At 40.8% G+C, this 26196-nt stretch overlaps 1 protein-coding gene across 1 annotated transcript in view; it reads right to left on the bottom strand.

Moving 5' to 3' along the window:
* The window catches only part of LOC133411507 (receptor-type tyrosine-protein phosphatase F-like), a 216458-nt gene extending 192358 nt beyond the window's left edge, over positions 1–24100 (bottom strand). Inside the window, exon 1 of the mRNA XM_061693983.1 lies at positions 23784–24100. The gene's annotated coding sequence lies outside the window, so the exon portion shown is untranslated. The remainder of the gene's footprint in view (positions 1–23783) is intronic.
* Positions 24101–26196: the final 2096 nt, after the last annotated feature.

Genomic DNA, 26196 nt, shown 5'->3' with positions numbered 1-26196 from the left:
CAGGGTGTTTGGCAAGACCGGCGATGGGAGCGGCGAGCCAAAAGAGCATGCTTGCTCACAAAATGTCTTTGGTACCCAAAAATGCATTCAAATCTTACATTAACTGCCAATACTAACGTGCCATTACTACCAGAGCCTTGAAATGTCTTAAATGTGTTAACCTGTTTCAGGTAATAGGCAACAACTTGTAGCCAGGGTCAAAACAAAAGGATGCTCAGTAGCCTCTGCTGCGTTTGGGAGATTATTTGAGCAGTATGTAAAAAAATAAAGAACTACCTGGCTTAAAGCCAAGGAAAGGCTGCGCTGAACAAGCAGTCATTAAAACACATGTTGCACTGGCAATCGCAAGCATTTGGCTTGACTCGTGTCCAACAACAAAACACAAGCTGTATGTTTTCCAACTCACATACAGTATATTTGACAAATATTTACTCGAGTCTAACATTTGCGACGGAAATGTCTGCCATTAAGTCCACACAAACTTGCCGGCACATTGGGCCATATTTTCTTTTTGTTGTTGATGATGTTTTGACTTTTGCCAAATTGTATTATGCAAACTAGCGAAATGCTGACATCACCATTTGGCTAATTTACATAATATCGCCGCCCACATACATTTTCTCTTCTTGTGACTTAGCAGCTATTTTCAAGAAGTGGTCAGAACCACTATCATGTCACAGAAATAAAAGTTATGCAGGACTGCAGGTTAGCGAAAATTAGCATTAGCAGCATTAACTTCTGAGTGACACAAGGTCAGCTAAGTTGTCGCTATCACAAATGAGCAACTCACAAAATAGCCCCTCCTGTGTTCCTCCGCTAATGACTTGGCAGCTGAGCTGGGTGAAGAGCCACCGTTTTCAACCAACAGCCAGAGTCGGCCTCAGACACCACTGACGCCTGATCATGTCAATAAGCAAAAAGTAAGCAGAGCTGCAGTGCTAGCACAGATTAGCGTTAACTAACAGCATTAACATCTGATATGCAAATACTCAAATTTTCGGCAAACTATCAACATCAAAATTTACGTAATACCCCATCTAAACAGAGTTTCTCTACCTCAGCTCTGCTAGTCAAAGATCAGCTACTTTCAAGCGAAGACCAGAGTGTTAAATGTGTCAGTAGCAAGTGCCACGTGCGTGGATCAGCCGCAGTAACTGAGAAGTATACTTTGGTGGCATAGTGATGAAGTACTGCCTCCACAAAAAAAAAAAAAATGCTTTGATTTCGTCATTATGGGCTTGCGCTTCTCTTCAGACTCTGTAGTGTCAGAAGTAGCCGCTCATCTATACATGTTCTCCGGGTTACATAGTAATGAAAAGCCCTGCTTGGTCATTGTAAAATCGGTCAGGGTGAACAGTAGCTCGTTTGAAAGAAACAGAATCGCCCCCAGCCCCTCCCCCCAAAACGGAGTGAATCAATCAGTGTCTCAAGAGATTATAATTCTTTTCCTTTTGTGTATTGTGACCGAAGAATGTCAGACCATTTTTAAGACACCTGGGAATTTTTTTAAACTGCGGAAAAATGAGCATATGTCCACTTTTGAAAAAGAAATGCATAGCGCAACAGCTGATTCAGGAGTAAGCATTCCAGATGTTTTCCACACAACATTAGGCTAAAATGTCTGTTGAGTTTTAACAAGAGTAACAACAGTTTTAACGCACTGCAGCGCTTTCCGTGTTTAAAGGCTCGGCATGCAGGTCGAAGACGTATCCCTCCGCTCAAAACGAGAACTCATTGGAATGCTCCAAAGCCTCGTGGTACACACAGTCCTTGACCGCCACGTGCCGCTTTAAATGTAAATGAGCCTTCAGTGTTCCCGGGATAAGGCTGCCATGAATATGCATACTCGGGCAAATTAACTTTGCTTATCTAATAATTAATTCTGCGCTCTCAGGAATTTCAGAGTACTCTGGATTATGTATTGAGAGACTGGATTATTGATTGAGAGACCAGAGATTGATTACGTTAACCACAAGGTGTGCCCTTGGTGTGAAGTCTTCACTTTTGGTGCATTCCACCAATTATTTTGCCTTAATGTAAAGAAGATGTGACATTTTTCTACAAATTAAAACAGTTTTGAGGTGTCTTGATAAAATTCTAAACAGCCCTCTTCAGTTTTTGGAGCGGCCTGTCCTGTCTCATGCAAATTAGCAATTTCTTAAACCGCCCCTTCGACTGCGGGGTGTGCCAACGTGAGAACAGCTTGGCATTACTATGACGACTACTGAGCATGAATTCTAAATCCCAAGTGCCCAATACAACACACACTCTTATCACATTTATAATGAAACAATAGTGGTTGCATGTAGTCCTCTGTCTTTTTGGGAACAAACAAAATGGTGGATTTTCGCATCGGTAGCTGCAAAGAAGCTTGCTTGGTTGTGGTACTTCTTCAGTGAGAAGTCTGTGGGCTACATATAGATGATCTTTAGGGGGTGCAAAGGCTTGCTGTTGGATAGTAGTGACTTCTTGTATTAGACGTTTATTTTAAAGCCATATGAAGAACAGCGTGCTGCTGAGGGGTGAAAAAATGTAAACATTCCTACAGGTTGTTGAGATACAGCACTTGAGACTTTGAGAAAACGGCCGATCTTTTTGAATGTCCAAGCAGTAGCAAAAACACTCCGTTTTTTATTCAAATGCCTTCGGGTCAGATTCACAGTAGGTCCTTTTTCTTTGCTTCACTTCAAACCCAATCCCGCACCTTTTATGGATGGGCAAGTACTGACTTTACCCCCTTTCCATCACATCTGAGAGATCTTTGACTTCAACATTTCAGGTACAGTATGAAAAGATGAATACACTCCATCTATGCGGTCTTCCATTCTCATTGAAAATATTCTCTCAAGGACACCAAAATGGGTTTTCCGTGGGTCACTGCGTTTTAAGAGTTGTGTTGTCAACTATAGTATGCCATTGCAGCACTCCACTGGCTGAAATGGTAAAATGTTCAGTCCATTATTTTTTCATCATCCACCTTTTCCAAATGAAGGTTCGCCTTCCATTTCAACTGTATACGTTGTAGGGCTGCCAAGACCGGACCACTCGTCACTAGTCACGATTACTTTGCGATGAAAATCACAGACAATTGATTTAATAATCGACATCATTGTTTATTTTTGGGAATATTTGTCTCTCTCCCAAAAATGCCTGTATCCTCCCTTGTTGTCCCCCTTCTGGTCTTGACGTACATGCGCAGTAGTGGTAATTCGAGTCTTTCGTGCTGACCTGCGAGACAACATGCCTTTCCTGGCAGCCCGACAGTGCTGCCTACAAGAGGATCTAAAAAGGAAGCACATTGTGGCAGATTCAATTTCAGTGAACATCAAAGACGACTACTATTCATTGACATGCGAAATGCGGTAGCAAAGACAATGACAATTTGATACGCTAACTCATACTGACCGTCTGAAAATATGTCAGTTTACAGTACAGTAAACTGAAAAAGCAATCAAAAGGAGGAAGAAGACGCAAAACATACATAGGAGAAGACAGAAGTCAAGTACTACGAAACATAGCGAAGGCAGCCCAGATGATATTTTTACACTTTTCCATTTATCTGTAAACCGCTTCATCACTATTTTCTGCTTGTCATAGTAAATGTACACTTGGTTGTAGAAGCATTATCCAGTGTCTTGTCTTGTCATATCCTGCGATCCGCCATTGTGATTTATCATTTTCAGTCGAGTGTGTTCAGTATTCAGTACTTATATCCAGATCTATTTCCAAAAATTCTATTTTGAGACTTATTTACAAACGTTTGCTATAACTGTTAATCAATTTGTGCTCTTTTTTATTATTCTTTTTATTATTATTATTTTTTACATCTAATCACCAAATTCTGCTGACACTTTTAGACTGATTTAATTGGCAGCGCAAAACAGCCTATCAAACAAGCATGAATCACTTGAAGTGTTTTGAATATCTTTAATATCATATTCACCAAGGTTTTTGTTCAGCCATCTTTCCAGTCAGAATTACTGTCTGAGCAACCTGCTCAATTCTCAAATGGGAACCCCAATAACTCAAGCTGCCAGATAAAGATCTGTCTGTTGTGTAACTGTTGCAATAATCCACTTGTAAATACATAGTTTAAAAACAAATTAACATCGAGCTTTGAAAAGGAGACTCCAGAGGGTGATGGGCAGTGGAGAAATGGAAGACGATAGATGATAGCCCCTTCAGGTAGCATACCTCAGAGGCATGCATATTTTAGATCAGTCACTCACTCATTAAAACCAAAGCAACTGCTGCTGAAACCTCTAGAGGCTCGATAAAGGTGTGAACTCATGCAAAATTTGTGAGACAGAATTAAGAATTATGTAAAACAAAAGCGGGGGGACTGTTTGCTGGACTTTGGCACTATAAACAGGTGATGTTGGCTGAAACGCACTATGTCACCTTGCATTTTAAATGCTTGACAAATTCAGTTTGTGCAAGCAGTCGGACTTTCCTGCCCCAGGGGCTGTGCAAGGACCTGCAGTTTTGGTGAGGAAGGGCGGAAACGCAATCGGACGAAAAGGGCATGCCAGACGTTAAACCATAAAATGCTTCCGCACATGGACATGACCCAGAGGGGCCTGTGTGCTTCAACCTAAAAATGCAAGTTAACCGGCCAGCGGCCTTGGACCCGTTTTTCCTCCATGCCTGCAAAGTGGTCGGCAAGTAAAGCAATAAAAATGTCTCACAGCACAGATTCGGGAAATAGTGTTTGCCTTGGTCAAACACTAAACTCATGAGAACATGTCAGGGTGCAGCAATGCTCTGAAGTCAAACCAAGAGCCAGCTTCATTACTTTTTTTCTAGACTCTAACCAGGATCATTTCGAATTAATGCTGCGAGAACACCACATACAGTGGGTCCGGAAAGTATTCAGACCCCCTTAAATTTTTCACTGTTTGTTATATTGCAGCCCTTTGCTAAAATTATTTAGGTTCATTTATGTAAACACAGCACCCCATATTGACAGAAAAAATAATAACGGAATTGTTGAAATTTTTGCAGATTTATTAAGAAAGAAAAACTGAAATATCACACAGCCATAAGTATTCAGACCCTTTGCTGTGACACTCATATATTTAACATTTCTTCTGATCATCCTTGAGATGGTTCTACACCTTCATTGGAGTCCAGTTGTGTTTGATTATACTGATTGGACTAGATTAGGAAAGCCACACACCTGTCGTTATAAGACCTTACAGCTCACAGTGCATGTCAGAGCAAATGAGAATCATGAGGTCAAAGGAACTGCCTGAAGAGCTCAGAGACTGAATTGTGGTTACAAACAAATTTATGCTGCACTTAAGGTTTCCAAGAGTACAGTGGCCTCCATAATCCTTAACTGGAAGACGTTTGGTACGACCAGAACCCTTCCTAGAGCTGTCCGTTCGGCCAAACTGAGCAATCGGGGGAGAAGAGCCTTCGTGAGAGAGGTAAAGAAGAACCCTAAAATCACTGTGGCTGAGCTCCAGAGATGCAGTCGGGAGATGGGAGAAAGTTCTAGAAAGTCAACCATCACTGCAGCCCTCCACCAGTCGGGCTTTATGGTAGAGTGGCCCGACGGATGCCTCTCCTCAGTGCAAGACACATGAAAGCCCGCATGGAGTTTGCTAAAAAACACCTGAAGGACGCCAAGATGGTGAGAAATAAGATTCTCTGGTCTGATGAGACCAAGATAGAACTTTCTGGCCTTAATTCTAAGTGGTATGTGTGCAGAAAACCAGGCACTGCTCACCACCTGTCCAATACAGTCCCAACAGGGTGGTGGCACCATCATGCTGTGGGGGTGGTTTTCAGCTGCAGGGACAGGACGACCAGTTGCAATTGAATGAAAGATGAATGTGGCCAAGTGCAGGGATATCCGGACGAAAACCTTCTCCAGAATGCTCAGGGCCTCAGACTGGGCCCAAGGTTCACCTTTCAACAAGAAAATGACCCTAAGCACACAGCTAAAATAATGAAGGAGTGGCTTCAGAACAACTCTGTGACTGTTCTTGAATGGTCCAGCCAGAGCCTTGACTTAAACCCAATAGAGCATCTCTGGAGTGACCTGAAAACGGCTGTCCACCAACGTTCACCATCCTACCTGACAGAACTGGACAGGATCTACAGAGGATGCCCAAATCCAGGTGTGAAAAAGATCATTCCTAAAAAGACTCTTGTCTGTATTAGCGCAAAAGGGTGCTTCTACTAAGTACTGAGCAAAGGGTCTGAATACTTATGGCTGTGTGATATTTTAGTTTTTCTTTAATAAATCTGCAAAAATTTCAACAATTCTGTTTTTTTTCTGTCAAAATGGGGTACTGTGTGGACATTATTGAGGAACAAAATTCACTTAAATGATCGTAGCAAATGGCTGCAATATAACAAAGAGTGAAAAAATTAAGGGGGTCTGAATACTTTCCGTACCCACTGTACATGGATAAATCTGTAATATGAAATGGACATACATTAAATACAGCCTTGTCAAGTTGTTTTGGTTTATATCAGTATTTTATGTGTCATGGTTGTTCCTTGCTAGCTATTCCACAGACAGTATTGTATATACACAGTATACAGTGTTGTTGAGTTTGTTACAAGCCCAATGTGAGTTTGTGTCAATGGGAGGCATTGTGTGCAATGCTGAGAAACTAGGAGAGTCGCTCAGACAGTAGGTTTCACTGAAAAGGGGAGGGGAAAAAAAGATTTGAAGAAGCTCAGGGAAATAGTTTGTCCAGTTTGTCGCTGTGTGACAAAAGATGTTAAAGCACTTAAAGCGAGTCAAGCTTGTTCAAACCTGTCAGTTTTGCACTGTCAATTAATAATCTTGTCAAATACTCCCAGCAGAATTCCATGGCTGGATGTAAAATTACCGAGTGGCACAAGAAGAAAGCAATTAGCACAATCACCTAAACGTACTAGAGTTTGGAGACTGACGAAAATGTTAGAAAATACGTGTGTGTCTTATACCGATCATAATAAGGATACAGTTAATTATAGAAACAAATTACACGTCATTTTGACTGCCTTCCACCATGTTTGGTAGCACTGACTGGTTTATGGAATGTAATCATAACCCCTTCACATAATGTCACTGTATGACTAAAACATATGTCCAAACATACATTTCAGAGCGCCTGTTTTCTTAAAAATGGATCACTGTAATGCTTCAGTGCAGAAGGAACTGGTCAGCCACAAAGGTGAGCGTGTGCAGATTCATTTACACCTATTAAATTGCTTCGTCAGCTCATTGTTTTCTTTACTGCATCACTCGTGACGAATACCTTTGATAAATAGTTTGGGAAGATAATATAACCACAGTCATTAGCTTTAGCGAAGTATTAAACGCTTTTTGTCTGGTCGGGTGTCGGTGTGACAGACTTTGATGTCGATGGCCGGCGGGGTCGATGTGTGTCCTACTATCTTTTCTGCTGTTCTCGAATTCTAATAAATGTACACATGGTTGTTGATTTTTGTTGTATTCAAAACACAATTTGTTGCAATGCTTTCTGCACCGTTGCAATTATTACTTTTAGCAATATCGTGATAATACTGATAAGCGTGACCATTTTGGTCATGATAATCATGACATGAGTGAAATGATATTGTTAATAAACCTTTCCAAAACACAATCAAAACACAGAGGAACAAGAACTCCTTGTTCTCATTGAAATACACCCTCGTTTCACTATTTCAGGGAAATTGTATTCTCTTTTGACTTGAGATAATAGGAAAGAAAGTTCAAGCAACAAAGATAAGGCTCACACATCTATATATAGACACTGACGAAAAAAATTGTGAAAAAAATTGCTCGTTCCTTGGCTTGATGTGTTAAGAAAAATGGGCTACTTCTATCGCCCAACAACTTCGGCATCATAAATTAGGTTCCTTCTATCCCTTGCTTTTCGGAATACTTCACAGAAGGAAGCTTAAATTGAAGATACATAGATAGCGACCACTGAGGTATGGGAGTGGGTTTGTAAGTGCACACTTGATGTGAGTTTGTGTACATACTGTGGAGGTGGGTGGGGGCGAATGGGGGCGACTAGACCCAATACATGAAGAAAAAAAAAAAAACAAAGCGATCAGCTCATCTCGCCCCATAAATCAGTGCCTTGATCCACGTGGCCAAGAGCGTTTTCAAACCCATTTGCAGAAGATAATGCCAGCTATTCCTTTCAGCCTCAGGGACGATGTGGGGCGGAGGGAGCCAGTCTCATGAATCATTAGCCTTTTAGAAGCGCTGGAACATAGATCTCACCTTGCTATCCATGAGGTCCCTCCTGATTCTTCCTGATAGGCAAAAGCAGCAAAAAAAAAAGTAGTATGTCTGAACAATGACTAAAAAAATGGTCTGCCTGGCACTATAACTCAGGGCCACGTGGACATGGAAGAGCAGAATACTACTGTTTTTAGCGCAAGGCTGTACATTTACGCATTAGGCGCTGAAGACACAAAAAGAGCAAGCTGCAAGACAATAGTGCTGCGAATTTGTTTTCCTTTTATCTATTCGTATACAGAAAGGAGCACAGAAATTAATCAATTACTGTAAGCTGGTGACCTCTGGAGTTTTTTATTAATACAAACTTCATGTTGAACAGTTTGGAAAACAAATATAATTTTCTCCAAAAATGTGCTTCTTAAAACACACAAAAAAAAAGCCTACAATTCGGTTGAATTCCCCAGTAGGAGTTTGTCCAAGTATGAGGATGTCGGGGTTTTACTTACGTTACTAGGTCAATTTCTTTCCCCCATTTTCCCAGAATTCGAACTGACTGGAGGGTCGTAAAGTGTTGGCCCCTTAAGGTTCCACTGAATACAAGAAAATTATGCCGGTCGAGACAGGTCACAACAAATGCCACATTAAAACCACAACACAGCGAAATTAAGGCTGGACAAGTGACTGCAAACTTGTAAGTCTCGAAGTCCTAAGTCGGAATTCGTCAAAGTATGAGCCCTGGAATTCACCCGAAATGGCTGCGTCAAAACAAAATGGCCAACTTCTTCATTTTTGGTCAAGGGGTTTTGAGACTTTTCATAGATCAAGTTCAGATAGACATGCGCTCCGAATTTATTGTCAATAGGTGAAATTGGTGATGTGTTTTTTTTTTTCTTTCCTCATGTTCCAGAGAGCGCTATTGAATGATTTTCTCCCCTTAATAATGCACTCTTCAGACATTAGGGTTAGTATGTAATATCCATACCGCAATCCAAGATGCACATTGTGACAAGATTGCCTCTAAAGTGACTGCAAACTAATAAGTGCATCTCCACTCAAGTTGAAAAAACGATCATCCTGTAAAGGCGTTATAGGTTCGGCTGCAGTGCGAGTAAAATTGTGCACTGTACTTCAAAGTTCACGCTCGATCCAGTAGAAGGCAGTTTTGCAAGCTAATTAAATACTCCACAAGGTAAAGTGTGTCTGCAATTTGTAAATTAATTAATTCAATCCCTCTTTGAATGAATGCAAACAACACAGACCAAAGATGTTTTGTTCCCAGAAAGACAAAAGTGTCATTCCTCCCTAATGCTTCCATCCTGCTCCTTTAATACGAATGTCATGAATAAATGTCTCTCAATAAAACGAAGCAGGGTACCTTACACACGTTCTCAAATCAAATTTCATGCTTTTTAAACACCAGCCTTGAAAATGGGGAGTCCATGTTCAAAGCATGAAAGTGGACATTAGCATGGCGGGGAGATATGTTTGACACCAATCACCATATTTATGAGTACGGCTACATTTGAGTGTGAGGGAATGTAGTATTTGAGCCTGACACAGTGGAAAGGCTGACTGGAATTTAATGAGAAAAATAGTTTCATACGTGTTAATTAAGGCACAAACTTTCGACTCACTTCTATTTCAGTCTGAATAAATTAACATATCCAATATGATATGTATGTTTAGGATTTTTAACCCTTTATTATTGAATTAATCTTAGAACGAAGAGTGTAGGAGCAATTTGAAAGCTGGACTTGGAAACTTGGAAGATGGACGTGAAAGAGTTCAAATCTAAAATATAATTAACAAACACACAGTTTCTGTTGACATACTGTACATACCATTATCCAACATCAATAGCAGCCCATCCTTATCGTTTTAGTCGAGACACCCTTGCAGATAAGAGTAAAATGGAGGAAAATGTTGCTCATGCTTTGAATTGGGAACATAAGCAAAGGAGGACAAATTGAATCTTAACATTAAAGATTGATTTAGTTAAGTGGGATCAAATTTAATTTCAGGTTTTTATTGGAAGATTTTTTTATCTGTTTTTGTGTAGCTTTTTACTTTTCAAGCTAATGTAATTCTTTAAATGAATATCCTCTGGAAAATTAGACCTATATTCATTCAACCCGACCAAACCGTTTCAGGGAGAAAGAAAATGACACAGAATGTCCCAAGGGTCACATAAGGGTTTTAATGCAAAACATTGACATTCCAACAAAATAATCTTCTTGGAGAAGAACGTACAGAGCGTTACCTTGAGATACAAATAAACCCGACTTACGTTTTTTTCGAGATACGAGCAGAACCCAAAGAAGAACCCAAAAGATCACTGTGACTGAGCTCCAGAGATACAGTCGGGAGATGGGAGAAAGTTCTAGAAAGTCAACCATCACTGCAGCCCTCGCACCAGTCGGGGCTTTATGCCAGAGTGGCATGACAGAAGCCTCTCCTCAGTGCAAGACACATGAAAGCCCGCATGGAGTTTGCTAAAAAACACCTGAAGGACTCCAAGATGGTGAGAAATACAACTCTCTGGGCTGATGAGACCAAGATAGAACTTTTGTATGTGTGGAGAAAACCAGGCACTGTGAAGCATGGTGGTGGCAGCATCATGCTGTGGGTGTGTTTTTCAGCTGCATGGACAGAACGACTGGTTGCAATCGAAGGAAAAATTAAAGCGGCCAAGTACAGGGATATCCTGGACGAAAACCTTCTCCAGAGTGCTCAGGACATCAGACTGGGCCGAAGCGTCACCTTCCAACAAGACAATGACCCTACGCACACAGCTAAAATAGCGAGTGGCTTCAGAACAACTCTGTGACTGTTCTTGATTGGCCCAGCCATAGCCCTGACTTAAAGCCTATTGAGCATCACTGGAGAGACCTGAAAATGGCTGTCCACCGTTCACCATCCAATCTGACAGAACTGGAGAAGATCTGGAAGGAGGAATGGCAGAGCCCCAAATCCAGGTGTGAAAAACCTGTTGCATCATTCCCAGAAAGACTCATGGTTGTATTAGCTCAAAAGAGTGTGTTTACTAAATACTGAGCAAAGGGTCTGAATACTTATGGATGTGTGACATTTCAGTTTTTCTTTTTTAATAAATCTGCAAAAATGTCAACCATTCTGTTTTTTTTCTGTCAATACGGTGTACATTAATGAGAAAAAATTAACTTAAATTCCTTTAGCAAATGGCTGCAATATACAAAGAGTGAAAATTTTAAGGGGATCTGAATACTTTCCGTACCCACTGTATAACCGTTTTGGCTGTAAATGTTATGGTATACAGAATGCCCTTTAAAATCATCCTTTTTCCTCATCCTTTTTTTTAACTCAGCATGAGACTCTGCCCTTCTTTCTGTGTTTTATGTTTCTATTGGTTTTATTTTAGTTTTTGATTGTCTTATCTTAAATTGTTTTATGTTCGGTTTTTATTTATGTGCAAGACTTTGTTTCAGCTGCAGTTGTTTTTTTAAGAGACACTGCACTATAAATAAAAATGAGTCAAGTTTAAAAATGCACACAACACACACAAAACAATTAACATAAAATTCATGACTGATCAACTGCAAATGATGCAAGACAATGGAATATCTGCCGTCTGTAAACATAAAACTTCTATAAATTCTATTTATCGTTGACGGAGCCAAACGTGTTTGCCTAAACTGCCCTGTAAAACCTAACACTATGATATTCCATTAACTTTCCGGGGGTAGTCGCGAAGGTTTCCACCGTATTTCACCTTGAAACGTACTTATCACAAAGAATATGCTGGAAATGTACGACGGCGTGGGGGCTGGTTATTTATAATATGGAAGGCGGAATTGAGACGATACCGTAAAAAGTCAACGCGTGGCCGCTCCATTCAAAGCCAGTTCAGTTAATGTCCCCCCTGCTTATTGCTTAATGTTGTGCAGCGATAAGAATATCGAACGGTATAAAGCCAGGTCACTGACGTATGAAGTATTGTGGATTTCAGCCTTATCGCAATGGCAATGATTAACTCACGTATTGGAAAACAAGGCCCACTTACAGCACATAACAACAACTTTCTCTTTTCAGATATTTTTAACTTGAATGATACCTCGTAGAGTGCAGACCTCCACCAAGGCTGAACAAAACCTGCTCACTACGACGCTGCCATGGAAACAGGAATTCAAAACATTCAGAGAGAGATCCTGCCATCCAATCCGTGTTGTTGATTGACCATCAATGAAATATAGTCAAAAGTGGAAAAAAAGGCATTTGGACGGATATGCAACCAACAAAGAATGTTGTTTTTTTTCTTTGCAGATACCTACAGCTCGGAACTTTTAGCTAGTCGTGATAACAGCAACCTCTAAATAAAGTATCCTCTCTTTGAGTCATTGAATGATTCCATTACACACCTTTATGAGAGTCACTTGTCTTCACTTGTGTCATTCTAAGGGCTTAAAGTGAATCACGCACGAGATACATCTCAACAAGCTGGAGAGGATTTCTCGGTGGTGCAAAGACCCTTTTGGAATTCGCTGTGTTTATTATCATCTTCCTATCATCTCCTTTCAGGAAACATGACTGAAAACTAACTCCTTTTTTTGCAGGACTGTATCCTGGTGAAAATGTGTGCATTTTAGAGATGCCAGGCATGATTAACCTTCATCCCTACAACTCACTCAGTAAAGTCCCCTGAAAATTTCAAAAAAAATTAGCCCACGAGAGTTTCACAGATTGACAAGAAATTCGGTGGACACTTACATCATAACAAGCAGGACGCATAAAAAAGTCTTAAGGACCCATGTCTGAAATCGAACATGAATTCCGCCATTTAAGGGCTCTGACGTTCATTGAAGAACTCTTATTAGGTAATTTTCCCAAATGAGCTCCAATCAGAAGCATTATACTATCCTCTGTGCGTCACCAAATTGCAAAGATTATTTGCTAACATCTAATTTTGGGTTCCTCGTTCGGTTTATATAGTAAACTATGACTTTTGGTATTTATGTTTGTCTTGGTTTTTAATTATTCTTATTGTGTGTCATTTTGTTTTAATGTATGCTTTCTGGTTCTGTCAAAGCACTTTTGTGTTTTTAGAGGCGCTATATAAAGCTATTGATATCATTATTATTATTATTAGCTTTTACAGGACCTGCCATGAAATCAACTCAAAATCAGAATCAGAATCGTCTTGTATGTCTCATGGCCTTTTTTCACTCAACTCAATTTTATTCAGCAATTTGCTTAATAAAATACACCATAGACAACTGCTTTTAGACTGCTTAAGCAACAGAACTGTAAATCTGGCTTTTCTCAGCCGTCAACGTATGTTTAATATATTTAAATGCTTAAGCAGACTTATAATAGTGTCTGTGTCCGACCGAGAACGTGTGAAAGTAATTATGTGTTCCAGTGACAAATGGATACTAAGGAGATGCAATCTCCCGTTTATGTTCCTCTTGTTGTCACACATTGGCGTAATTCAAAGGCTAACGGCTAATTTATCCACCTGATTTTGACCTATGTGAAATAATCAGATTTGGTTCTACGAAAATATTTTCAAATGTATTGTTGATCATCTACTCAAAATATTATCAAAGGTTAATGGTTATTGATTTTCTAAGTAATGGTGATTGGCTTTCAGCTTGTGAGTCTTCAAAACAACATGAATGGTGGAGATGTGGTCTGAAGGGGCGCTTGAAGGACAATTCTGGCAGTCAGTGGCGATTTCCTTAAAAACAAGCATTACAAGATTGTCATCATACGGCGACAATATGGATGAGCTTCATGTAAACAGGGTAGGATTGGAATAAACGAACTTGTCTTTATCGGTGTGATGCATTGCCTGACCATGAGCTTCTGTGTGACATGATGCGATGCTGTCAGCGCTAATGATCTCTGACGGCATTACAGCACTGTCAGGAGGACAGAGTCGACGCTCAGATCCAAGGCCCCCGGTTGCAAGGAAGCTGTCATCTCCCTTCCTCGCCGCCAAACACTCCCACGCCTTAAAAATCCTTTCATCTGCTGCATCAGCGGGGGCCACCGTAGACTGCAAGACGTGCACTTTTCTGGGCGATCAACAGCACTCTATGTTTTTATTATTTTTTTTTTTTTTGCACGTATGCCAAACAAAGTGATAATTAGGCGGCCTGTTGCCAAGTGTGACGAGGCGACGTTCACTTCAGCTGTCAGTCAGCAAGTCCTGACAAAGATCCTTGATACTCCAATCTAATTCTTCACTGTCAGCGTGATTTGCACACTTGACGGAGCACTACAATAAGAGCCTCCCATTTTCTACCTACTTCATATTCTAGCCATAACTGGAAATAGTCAGGAGTCAGGATCAGAGTCATTAAGGGTGTAACGGTACGCCAAAAAAAAACATCACAATTTGGTACATACCTCGGTTTTAAGGTCACTGTTCGGTTCACACTGGTAAAAGGAAGGGGACAAAATACAAAACCAAACTGCTTCTCTTTTGTTTAAACAGGAACATGCACTATTTAAAGATGTTTAAAAAATGATACATACAAAAATGCAACCACTTTAGAGAGCAAACTATCTGAATCAACAACGCCTTGTTGGTGGCAGCCAAGTAGCGCATGCCTCAAGATGCGTAAATCAACAATTAATTCCACACAATTGACCAAATCCTTAACGATTAATTAATTGATTATCATGCCCGTTCCCTAGCAGCAACAAAATATCAAATTCCACATTATCTGCTAAATTTTTAATAATGTCTTAGAGGGGGGTGCTATGACTGTGACGCCACAAATGTAGCCACGATAATTATGGCGTACCGGGGTCATTTTAACTGTCAGAATGCCATGAGTAATGAAGGGAGACGCCAGAAAGAAGCGTCTGGATACATTGATTTGCTAAGTGGTGCAGCTAATGTAGCGTGGTGCTAATGAAAATGCAGAATCCTGGGCTGAGATCGGTGTGACAATCGACTCATTGCTCATCGCAGACAAGGTTTAATCTGCATCACTTGTGTGTGTGTGTGTGTTGTTTTTTTCACATTCGCTCTTGCATTTTTGATGAAGGCTGTGCGTGTGACATTTAAGCTGGGCCTGATAAAGACGGCAGACTGTTTGACCTTATGTGATATACAGCATCCGTACAGGTAGAGTCTGTTTGTTTGTGCACAAATCTAATCGGGCGCTAACTTGGAAGGAGCTGCTGGACACGGACCAAAATAAAATGAAAGAGAACAGCATCCGTATGAAAAATGACCATGCCCAGTTGCTGATTTAGCAATTATTGAGGACACGAGGATGTTTGGGCTTTAATGAGTCATAAAAATCTCAGTTCTGCGTAGCTGTGCATCATCATTATTTTATTCCACAATCCTTATGTTACACACCCAGCACAGAGCAAGTCTCAAAACTCACGATCAATTTTACTCAAACTCCCAACTTTAGGAAAAAACATTATAAGAGCATATTATTCCACTATGAATGTACGCAGCGTTTGTTTTCATCTGAAGTGGTTTCTTGGTGAGACACCGCCAAACAAAAGCGCCTTCACTTTTATACAATGCAGCGAAAACAAGCTATTACACCGCAGTGTCAAAAACAAGAGGGATCACTTGAGCTACACAAGCAAACAGACGTAATGTTCAAACGCCATCGAGTAAATCGTCGCGCAAATAGTTCGGATTCGTACGCATTAATCAGCTCCAACAGACTGAGCTGAAGGCTGTTTTTGAGATGGGAGCACACACAACAGACATCGTTAGCCGTATTTGTTAGCCGTACAACACTGTCACTTCGGTTGGCAACAGATCTTTGTTTTTGAATGTTATCTTTTACAGGCCACTCTGGGATTTCAAATAACAAACAAAAAAAACACACTGTCATTATCAGATTCTTGGCTGAACAGACTGAGCTACACTGCTGACACTTAAATCTATCGTGGCCTGCTGGCATGTCATCACCTCGCATTTTTACGCCACTAAAATGCTGCCGTAAATTCAATGAAAGGTCAAAGCAACAATGCCATTATCCATTTCTTGGCTAAACTTGCCACAGACTCTAAACTATGCTGTTAACACTAATTTACAATGGCGTGCTGGCATATCATCACCGCCAGATTTCAAATGTTAGCATTTTCAGGCCAAAAAAACCCTATTATTACTTACTATATAATAACAGCTAAAACAAACTACCAGACTTCAACAAATGCTGCTAAAACTTCACTGCATGACAGTCTACTTGCCTGTCATTGCCTCAGGATTCAAATGTTTTTTTCACACATTATTTAGGCCTGTCATTTAAAAGAACGGCAAACTTTAATTTAAACTGATAAAACTTTATTCCATCACCATCTGCTGTGACGGAATTGCTGTGGCCCAATGGTTAAGCTCTTCACCTGCCACTGTGGGGACCTAAGTTCAAGACCTCGACCAGACTATTCACCAACATCTCCCTGACAAACGACTGAGGTGTCCTTGAGCAAGACACTGATACCCCAAACTGCTCCCCGGGCCCTTAGGTAGCCCCACTGTTTGCTGTGTTGGGTAAAAGGCAGAGAGCAAATTTTGTGTGCATGTATGCCTGTTCATGACAATAAAGATGATTCTTCTTCTTCTTCTTCTACTGTTTTCAAATGTTAGCATTTTCAGGCCACCAAAAACGCTGTCACTAATTAAGGTGGAAGACCAAAATGTTAGACGGTCTTGGCTAAAGCTAAGCTCCTAATACTTTACTCCATCACAGACTGCTTGCATGCTGTTTCCTCCGTTATTTATTTATAATTCAGGCAAAAAAAAAAAAAAAAAAAAAAAACGAGTCAGCGAGTTCAAGGAAGCCTTGCTCGGCACGAGATTAATACCTCTCATATTACCGCTGTAACGACTCACCCATTTCCTAATCCACTATGACATACGGATCATCAGCACATTAGTTCATAAATGATTGGATTCTGCAGGCGATTTGTTAGAGTCGCTAACAAACCTGATTACACATGGAACAAACGTCCACTGCTCGTGGATTCATCATCAAGCAGAAATTGTGTTGGTTAAAAGTTGGTGTTGGGAGAGAAAGGAAAGCCTTCTAACAGCACTTGATAATATCTTGTTTTACCTTAAACTGCTCGCTCCATATGCCTAATAGCCACCTCGCAGACTGACAACTCTTCTTTAATGAGAAACAGACAGAATTGATTAACACTTAACCTCTCAATGTGGTCCACGCTCACCTGCTCACTCAGCATCAACAACACATGGTCTGCAGTCATGCCTGGGGAAAACCATGCGTCTCGCAAGACATTTTTAGGTCTGTTTCCACTTTTCGCCCCATTGCAGGGGTGCCCTATAAAAAAAACCTGGTGTAAATAGTTTATAATGCCACCAATGGAGTCTCAAGTAGGAGAGCTAGTTTCAAATCAGCAATCAAATTGCTCCTACATTACCCTCACAGACAAGTGCAGCAAATCACTCTGCTGACGTTAAGGAGCAAGCATTGTTAAAACCCCGCCGAGTGTGCTACAAAAAAGCACCCTTTCCCTATACGGTGATGCTAAACAGGACAATAGCTAGAGGCGGCCCTATAGATGTAACATAATCTGATGTCTAAGCAGAAAATCCCAATATCTTCAGCAGTAATCTACAAGGGCTGGAATCACAAGACCCAGAGCAAGTGGACTGAACTACAGCTTGTAGCCAGGCTTGATTAATTCTGCTACCAAGCATCCCCCCCTTTATTTCCAGTTTGAACCAAATTCTCTGGTTAAAAAGAGGCCTTGGGTTCTCTGTGCCAATGCCCAGAAGGCAGGCCAGCGAATAGCCTATAAACAAACCCCCAAGAAAAAGTCGCTGATCCCACCCACCACAAACCAACACACTGGAGGCAAAACCTCTCATTAAAGAGAGCCAGGGGCCTTGAAATTACCAAGAATTTACCATTAGAGACCAACTGGGAGTCGGTCGTGTCTGGCGGTTTCTCAGCGTGTGGCCCACAGAGTAGATGGCCTTCATAAATAGCATCGGCTCCGAACCCGGCCCCACCGCCCCTACCCTGTCTTAAAATTGCCAAGCCCGGATGAGGAGGCCTAGGCAGATGCTCTGGCGTGTGGCCCAGGCCAAACCTTCTAGGAAATACCCTCCACAAACAGCTCACGAGTGACAGGCGTCTATTCAGGTCAATGAGCAACACATGCATTTGAGAAGCAACAAGTTCAAAGTCTGATGCGGACGTAGACAAAAGGTTGAGGCTGCGAAACGTCTCTACAAACGTAAGCCTTGTTAGTAAGGCTCATTTGAGAACCAAACTAGGGGATAAATTGAGCTAAATAATTACATTTACATTACAGAACCAAATAAAACTGTAATTCTGCAAAATCTTCCTTAGACTTCAATGAGAAACTGTGGCAGAAGCTCTAATTAAATGTAAACGTCCTTGGATAAAGGGACATGAGGGCTGTGGAAAAGGAACACGTAAAATTAGCAGCAAAATGTCATATGGTTACAAGAAAAAAGTAGTGGTGTTATGAGAAAAACATAATAGACCAATTTAGATGGTAGTATTATTTGAATAAGTCCCTCTGTTTTGCAAAAATTTGTGGATAACATTAGAATATTAGAAGACAAAAGTCATAATGTTACGCATGTTGTATTTATTCAAAAAGACATCAAAAAACATACCATTTCATTTTTTGTAAAACTTTAGCATAACGCAACAAGATGCTCGCAAATTCTCAATTTAACAATTTATTGTCGTAATGTTCCGACCTTATTTGCGTGATTTTACACGACTTTTTCTTGTAATATTTCAGGTTTTGCATCACCCAAAAATTATTTCAATATTACAATTTTATTCTTGTAAAATTAAATAAGAAATTCTAACATTTCAGCAAATTACCTTCTCATGTTACCATTTTATTTTTGTAATATTAACTTTTCTCTCATAATATATTGGAAAATTACCATAATTCTAATAAGTGTACAATTTCACTGCCAAAAAGTTACATCTTTTTTCTCATATTTCAACTTTAGTCTCTTGTTATCTTATATTTTTTGCTTTTCAACGTGTATCTAATCCTCATTCATAGTCAACAAGTTTTCAATCTAAATACAGCTTCAAATAAACAAATTGACCAATTGAGGCCTCTTAGCCTCACATGTAAATGTGTATTAGCTGGAAATTCAACTATTTTCCTTTTAATTGTTGGCCAACAACAACCACTCATGTATTCAGCAAGTGCCCCGCAGGCTGCCAGGCGAACAAGTAACCTCCTGATTCCTAGACAACTACACTCAATCTTGAGCCACAACGCCTACTTTTGGCCATCACGAACTATTAACAGCCCACAAACAGTCAGGATAAACACAGCGCGCTACCATAAAAAGCAAAACGATCAAGAGTGAAGACAAACCAAATTGGTATAATATATATACAATTCACTAGAGGATTACATCGTGAAATATCCGGCCACTGTATAACAACATCCAAACAGCACCAGCTGCCCGTGGAACGTTTTACAGTAGACTGAGGCTTCATATGGCGCCCTTGTAATAGAGTCAGCAGAAGACAGCGAAATGTAGGACAGCTTGATAACAAAGTGTCATGAATTTAAATGACAATGCACCATTCCGCATTTCTTCTAGCTGGAACTCAAGGTTAAGCTGACAAATGTGTTACAACTGTTTTTCAAATCCAACGTCCTCTAGCATGTGTTTCAAACTGTTATCAAAACAATTCAAGAAGACAGTGGAGCAGCCGTCTATAGGCTCTGAATGCTAATGCTAAAAAAATGCTAACAGGAAAAGAAATGTGCTTCTCTTAATTGCATGTGTGCCATGATTCTAGCTAACCAAATTTCTGGCAGACCAACTGTCAACAGTGCCAACACTCCAAAACAAACACTCGACGAGACTCGAAATTGTACGTCATTGAATTTCTACATACGGGAAATCTGATTGATCCTTGTAAGAACAATGGCCAGTTGTACGCCACACGACTGCCCAATGAAATCGTATGATGGTAAACGGAGTGCACTTACAGAGTAAACGCTTTTTATCTATACCATCCGGTGCCCACATTCACCCATCCACACTACCAGGCAAACTGCTGCCAGGCTAACTGCGAGCAAATCAGGGTTCAGTGCCTTGCCCAAGGACACTTTGACAGCCGCCAGTAAGAGCCGGGATTCGAACCGGCAACCCTTCATTTACTGAACGACCCGCTCGAACAACTGAGCCAAAGCTGCCCATATGATACTGCATTTCGACATACTAGAAATTCTACCAAGTTTCAGACGGGCGATAACCCCCCTTGTAAACTGCATTCTTAACGGGGCTTAAAATGGCAATTGCGTTTCAACGCTGCACAATGACTGTCACTGAATTTCGAAACACCAGAAGTTCAACCGATTGACGTATCAAACGATTTATTTGTATGACCGATGGCCGGTCGCTTCTGGCCCAACATATCATCGAACGACTGCTTCTACTATGTGAGATAACTTGCAGTCAACTGAAAAATTCAAGTCATCTTCGTACGCCTATTAGCCAATCGCTTCTCGTACTACCCCTGACCTGACGTGAAATCGTAGTGCTGCCAGATGACTATCATTGAATTTTTGACATCTGATTTTCAACCAATTGGCATATACTCAATGGCCAATCGTACAAACGAGTTGTGAAATCATACCTTTGCAAGATGACCATTAGTCAAATTCGACATGGGAAAAATTCAACCGGTTTTCGGTAATATAATAAAAACTGTTAATGGTCTGGGTTTTTCCGCTTGTGCCTTTCACACAGCTCTATTCCCTTTGTTATTCATCTGAAACTACCCATGAAACTGGGAAGTTTGCAGGCCGACTTCAAACCTCCGTTTCATCTCGATATCTTTCACACAGAACATCATCATATTGCATATTGGCGGACGTGATGTAGACTGAGGATTTGAGGTGAGTCGCTTCACATAACGGCTAAATACCATTTTGCAGTGAAAATTCCGTTCCTTTTCTCTTTTTTTAGTATTACCGTAAACCATCGCCATTTGCAGAGGTTGAGGATCAAAACCTGTCAGTAACAGCAAAAATTTGCAAATGTCCCACTCACTAAAAATATTTATAACTGCCTATACTAATCGTTTAAACCCTATGATCCCATAACACTTTGATAAAATTTAAAATTCATCTTATATTACCCTTAAAAATGAATGGCTTACGGATGATTTGATTGAGAAAAAAAATCACCGGGAAAGCAAGGACGCTGACGTTTATGTTGCTGGTTCGCATCCTGTGAAAAAGAAATTACTACTTTCCCTATTAGACTTCTTTTTTTTAATTATTTGACAGTGATATAGAGGCACTTATTTGTTGAATACAGTCTTCCCTCACTATTTGCCCTAGCGTTAACAATGAAAAATCAACAAAAAATTTTTATAATTGCCTATAGATGGCAAAAGATGGTGGCAAAAGATTGTCAACATTGTCTATTAGATTGGGTTTTGGTCAGACTAAAGCTCATCCCCTCACTTTGACATAGTTCCTTGGCACCTTGATGCCACATGATAGTGCCAAAGCAACTTTTATATTACATAGGGCTGTGGCCTGAGTACAAAAACAGACAATAGATGATTTTTTTCAGTCAATAATGGCACATAGGTTCCAAAAAAGTCTTTGTATAGATAAATTTGCCAATGGTGACTCACGATTATGTAAGGGAACACTGTATATATATATATATTGCAAACAACTATCTTTTAGTTGAGCACTTACTGTTCCTTACATTGAGCAGCTAGCTAGATCTTACCTGCTGATCAGCTATTAACTTACACCACTGCCAATGGCGATTCGGACCTTTCTCTGCGTCATCTTGAGAAGTTTACCACACTGCTCCTCTTTGTGGGGTTGATGTTGGAGAAACCAGTGTGGTAAACTTCTCAAGATGATTCAGAGAAGAAACATCCGTATTGCTATCCGAGGAGCGCCTACCTGTCGGACCTCTACTGGAAATTCCAATCGCGCTGCTGTTTGCCATCAAGACGCCTGGCTTGGAGTAGTAGTTTGTGCACCGTTTTACCACGTTACAGAAAGTGTGAATAGGTGTTTTTCAGCGAATACTTTATTCGGTGGCAAGGTGAATCACAACTAGGTGGGGGTTCACTGTATATTGTGTATTAATAATGCACACGTGTTGAGGGAGATTACTGCTTGTGCTTGGCAGGTGAGTCTCTTCTCGTAACAATTAAACGCCGCTCACATTGGGGTGAAGATTCAGTTCTTTTTCTCATTTTCAGTATTATGATCGGCAATATTGTATCAGATTTGTATCCACAACTGGAAAAGCCCTGAAGGGATTTGATTCCTCGTGTTTCTCTTCCTCTTTACGCTGCCATGACACAAATTCGAACTGTGTCACTTCAGCAAAAAAAGTCAGAATTGTGTCACTTGAACCATGGAGTGTGAATCCTGCACAGTGGCTGAATAAAACGGCGATACGCCGCAGGATTCTTATATCGCACCCGATGTTTTTTTTGGGGGGGGGGTTTTGGACAGTGGACGTTTGATCACCCAGTTGAAACGGGCTTAAATCTAGCGGCCCAGCTTTCAGAATCCCACACACGCAGCGGAGGCCCTGTTTTTTTCTTCTTCTTCTTTTAAGACGCATCTGATGCAATTTGGAGAAACTGTAAAGCCACGCTCGCGTCTATTGAAATTTGCATTGTATAAGAGACAGTCCGAGTTTCGACCACGGGGATAATTCCGCATGCAACCTGCAAGATCCCTTTGCAGGACACCACAGGTGTCGCTTAGAAACCTTTCCGTGTGCATCCAAAAACACCCCCCCGCCCCCCTCTTCATCCTCCTCCTCCATCTTCTTCTTTTCCCAGACTGGATCCAGCCTTGAGGAGCGCTGCGGGCTATCATCATTGAGCTTCTATCTATGCATCAGAGCACAGTTGCTGGTGATTGACAGGGGTCAGCAACACATCCTTCTTAGTCTTGTTGCTTATGACGTCACGGCGACAGATAACAAAATGACATCGACGTGCACGTGCATATAAAAAATAAAACGGAGGGGTGTGCACGCACGTACACAATTAGGGAAGGATGGTGAGCAGGTTTCATGACAGCTTTGCAAACATTTAAAATCCTTCACTACACAAAAAGAACGACACCTTTGACAACATAGGCAAATCCTTCCATCGTTAACAACCTGCCACTGCGGCTTTTTTCTTCTCTTTTTCTTTTTTTGAATCCAATCCGGCTACGTCATTAGGCAACCTACTCTTATTAAACTCATTGAAGCGAAGATTCCGTCATTTTGTCCGCCCGAGTATCACGGCGGAGTTGCTAAAACTCCCCCAGAGGGCACAATTTAATCGCAATAATTGATACGAAGTGAGTCGAAAGTTATCAAAATTAGCCCAGCGGCACGAGCGCCATTAGTCCGGGCTACCGCTTCGGTCGGTCGGTCAAAGCCGGGGCTGACCTTCGCTGATGTTCCACCCCCCGAGAAAACCCCTCACCCTGCCCCAAACTGTTCCGCGACACCCCCCAAACAAAAACCGGAGCCCACACAGCAACAACAGCCAGCACAAGTTAAACCGAAGGAGGAAACTGGTAGCAGAGCACTTACGGAGTCTCCTCGTTGTCGGCGCCGCCGTTGGCATGTCGTCCCCCCTCCACCGCCAACACCACCGCCACCTTCTTCTCCCGTAAGAAGAAGCGCTCCGCGTCTTCCACTTCGTAGCCAGCCAGGGGGAAATCCACGTCACGGGAACCACAATTGAAAGAGCAAAACAAGTCCAAGGGGGTTGAGATGAAAAGAGACGATATAAGAGGGGGAAAAGAAGAAACACGGGGACCTTTACCGACCGGGTCGCAGAGGCGAGTGTGCCGATCTATTCGGTGCCCGTGTGCGCATGGGCAAAAGAAAAGAAAAAATCCACCCCCCCACCCCTCAAAAAAAAAAAAAAAAAAAAACAATAACACAAAAGTGTGCTTATCTTAGTCGTCGACTGATATACAATACATAAGCAGCCGCGACGAGACGAGGGAGTGAGTCGAATCCGTCTCTCAGCCCCCCCTTACTCGGTCACGCTTCTTCTCGCCGCCTTGGAGGAGAGACGACTCGCTCCGGTCGGTCAGGCTGCAGGGGCTTCGGCTCCACTCGGCAATCTTCGGCGCCGCCCGACAAGTCCTGGGAAAATAACAGCTCACTGCTGCAAAACGGTGTGCTTCGTCGACAAAATGAATGATTCATTAATCCATTAGCCGTTAATGTTAAAAACATTTTACAGGTAATTCTAGAAGGTACAAATTTAATGAGAAATGAAAAGCGGGTTTTCAGCCTTCTTATTATGCAACTGAGCCACTCAGAAGTTTTAAACGCAATACCAATAAATAAATAAATAAATTACACACACACACACACACACACACACACACACACACACATATATATATATATATATATATATTCATTCACCTTCCGTTCCGCTTATCCTCACTAGGGTCGCGGAAAAGTAAGGCTAAAATATCTTCTATTTAAATAAAGATTTAAATTTGCTTGTTTTTTCTCTTTATGCATTTTTAGAAATGTTTTCACTGAGATTATACATCAACATATGTAGATGAAATCAATAATACAGTGGGTACGGAAAGTATTGCGACTCTAATAAAATTTTCACTCTTTGTTATATTGCAGCCATTTGCTAAAAAGCATTTAAGTTCATTTTTTGTCCTCATTAATGAACACACAGCACACCATATTGACAGAAAAAAAACTGAACTGTTGAAATGTTTTCAGATTTATTAAAAAAGATTTGTTTTTCTGTCAATATGGGCTGCTGTGTGTACATTAATGAGGAAAAAAAATAAATGATTTCAGCAAATGGCGGCAATATAACAAAAAGTGAAAAAGGTAAGGGGGTCTTAATACTTTCCGTACCCACTGTATATAAACAGAATAATAACAAAAGCTAAAAGGGGAACAGTTGTCTATTTTTTAATTTTTAATATTATGAATTTATTCTAATTATACTGTATTTAATCTACCCCATATGCATATATTCGCACCTTATTTCTCCCGAATTTAACTGACAAACACAAAGTGTGGATATTGTTTTGTCTCCTAGTATAAAGTAAAAGTATCTATAAAATACTGTATTATCTAAAATTCATTGATTTTATTTTTTGAGATTTTTCAATATTTACCAATAACAATTTCTTGTAGTTACACTGAACTGAGTAGTTGTTTTGTTTTATTAAATTTATACGGTTAAAAATGCAGTGAATCACAGTGACCCATTAACTTTTGCGGTGTACCAAAGAAACAAATGTAACATGAGCATTCAAATTAAATTACAGTGCAGAAGAAGGGGTGTGATGAAGAGGATTCTGTAGACTTAATACAAAATTCATCAAAACATACCACAAACGGCCCATTTCACCACTTCCCCGCAAATAGAATATAACCCCCCCCCACCCAACCCACCATCTTTCCCACCTAAAATCCCATTCGTCATCCTTGCTCTCACCTTGTGAAGGCTTAGAGCAACGCTGTAATTTATAATTTATACGTGAGAGTGGGACAACTTTTTCCTGCCTCTTTCGCTGAAATTGTTTTGTTTTTTTAAGGCAGATGGCGGAGATGGGTGGTATCCACTTTTCTCTCACACATTTTGCAGTACGAACAGGAAAGGCCCTTGCGATGCTAATTGATCGCTCAAAGCTAGAACCCTTTAGCTCGATTTAATCAAACTCCAGGTCATATTCCCTTTTTGGTGCAGTCCATTTAGTGACGGGTGAACACGGTAAGCTAGGAAATGCAGACCAAATCAAACCAGTCCAGACAGGTTTGTGATGTAACGCAAAAGCATTAGCGATAGCATCGTCAGCTAATGAGGTGAAGCGAGGTGTTATCAATATGCTCCCACCACGTTTGCAAATCACCAAGGTTTTCACTGCACAAAAAAAGGCTAGACGAGCTTGAGCCGTAATTTTAACGTGCACTCGTTTGTGTTGTAGCCAGCTACCTTTTCTGCATA

This window comes from Phycodurus eques, chromosome 13 (assembly GCF_024500275.1).
Source record: "Phycodurus eques isolate BA_2022a chromosome 13, UOR_Pequ_1.1, whole genome shotgun sequence".
NCBI classification, from domain to species: domain Eukaryota; kingdom Metazoa; phylum Chordata; class Actinopteri; order Syngnathiformes; family Syngnathidae; genus Phycodurus; species Phycodurus eques.
The sequence above is the reverse complement of the archived record's forward strand: the minus strand, read 5'-3'. Positions and strand labels throughout refer to the sequence as shown.